This window comes from Alligator sinensis, unplaced genomic scaffold (assembly GCF_000455745.1).
Source record: "Alligator sinensis unplaced genomic scaffold, ASM45574v1 scaffold2249_1, whole genome shotgun sequence".
Taxonomy (NCBI): Eukaryota; Metazoa; Chordata; order Crocodylia; family Alligatoridae; genus Alligator; species Alligator sinensis.
This window is the reverse complement of record NW_005843105.1, coordinates 45900-48149: the sequence shown is the minus strand read 5'-3', so window position 1 is coordinate 48149 and position 2250 is coordinate 45900.

Sequence of the window (2250 nt, the reverse complement as noted above, 5' to 3'; positions counted from 1 at the left end):
GCAGGAGAAGCTCTGATCAGATGACTTAAATAACATGGTAGGATACAAATTGGGCAAATGAGCGATTTCTCTAGACACCTTCCTCTGAACCGTTTCTAGGATACAGTTACTTGGTTCTCCCCCGTCAGACATAGGAATAAGCACCCAAACCCAGTGTAAGTGCTCACTAGAAATGCAAAGACAAACACTAACCACTTGCAACACATACTTCTGTTAAGGCTCAGCTGTTTAGGAGACAAGTTTGTCGCTGCCACAATTTAAATCCTTTTACTGAAACTGAAATAGCAAGCCCACTTCTGAGAGCAAAACTGAATGACACTATTGTCCTGGTCTAAGCAGCATAACCCTATCCTGTTTGGGTCTGCTCCACGCCTTCAAAAGAATTAAAATAAAAAAAAAAAAATCCCCAGACCTGCTAAATTAAGTCATTGGATTTTACTGTTCTGTTTACAGTTGAGTATTTAAGATTTTATAAATGTAAATATATTTTGTATATTTTTCTATGAGAAGCACTTCATAGGGAGAAGCACTTATGATGAGGCTATTTTTAAACAGTGGTATTATCCTAATTTAAGAGAATCGGTTTTTAATGATTTTTTTATTTTCATAGGACGATTATAGGAAATATCTGGGTGGACACAGTCTGATCCTTCAGAGAGGGGGTACTTTTTGATTTTTATCTGACTTTTAATCTTGTTCTGCCTTGTTGACTTAAGTAACTGTTTCCTGGAAGCAGTGGCTGGACCTTAATCATATGTAGACTTGTTGAGGTGGGGACAGAGGGAAGAATTGCCCTACTTGGGAGGAATTTGACTTTTTGGAAGTTTTTTGGTACAGTTCTCCCATCCCCTGAGCAGCAGGCGGTGTGATTCTGCCTGCCACGTGGCAGTGCCCTGCCCTAGACGAGGAGGAAGGGGAAGGGCGTAATCCTCAGTGTCTTCACGTGCTCCATCCTTTTGGGTCAGGACTCAGAACGATGAATTAATTCCGCAGGAAATGTGAATTTCCTAGCTTGCTCTGTCTGCTTGGATCTTGCAGAATAGACAGCTCTTGTCGGTTCTGCCGAGATGCTGGCTGAGCGCGAGCAGTCTCTGCAGCTCCGGCGGGGCTGCTGCTGCTGCTGCTTAGTCTCCGGAGTGCGATGAGTAGCAGGGAAGGTCCAGCCTCCCGTCACTCAGCACGCTGTCCTGAGAGGAGCTGCACTGAGGAGAGGTTTGGAGTGGGTTTTCCCGTTAGGAAAATTTCCAGCTCTCCAACCATGGAACGGCGGTCCTGTGGAAATGTAGTGAAGCAGTAGCACCCCAGCCCTCGGCCTCGCTTCTGTTCTGGGTTAGCTGCGGTCCGGGACTCGGGCTCATGCAGGCGCTGGGCCCAGAGCGCCCGTGTCGTGGAAACGAGTGCTTTCCCTTTGTGATGTGCCTGCTCCAGCCCGTCCCGTGGGCAGGCGCCTGCTGTTCATTGGGTTAGCAGAGTCGGAGGCTGCTGTGCCTGTGGAAGGTGGCCAGCACTGATTGATAACTCCTTAAGGCTCACTGCTTAGCACTCCTGACCTGTGCCATCCAACCCCAAAGACCTTTGCCTCTGACGTGAGAAGGAATGGCGGCACTCGGAAGGGTCGGGAATGGCTGGTTTCCTTTGTTTATTGCACTGTGTGATTAGTTTGTAAACCTTTTCAAAGGAGAAATCAAATCAAAGCTGCGTTGGCTATCGAGACGATTTGATGCACTGACGGTTTGGGCACGCACGCGCGCAGAGGCCCGGAAGCTTGTCTGGGGAAGTCTCGGCCCTGTGTCCGCAGACGCTGCTCTCGATGGCGGTGCGCGGGGACGGCCCCGACGCGGGGTACGCCCACAGATTTTCCATTTCAAAGTAGTTCAGTCCGGTCTCGTTCTCTCTCCTTCTCCCTCCGCTGTTTCCCTTGGTCTGGCAGAGTGAGAGGCAGTTCCTGTAGCTGACCAAAATCCCATTCTCGTCTCCTGCCAAACTTCTGTTCAGCTCCCAGATCAGCAAATCGGTCCTCACCAGAAACCCATGCTGAGAGGGAGCTCGAATTGGGAAACACTCTGCCCCAAGCCCCTCTGAATTAGGAAGGGGAAAACCAAGTGAAGGAGCAAATGGGAGCGATGAGATGCCACCCGAGTGCCCCTGAGAACCAGACCCCAGGAATTTCCTCTGCTGTGAGGGTGGATGGAGCAGCCGGATCCGGTGGAGATCTGGCTCGCTGAATGCTTTGCTGCTATACCTGTTGTG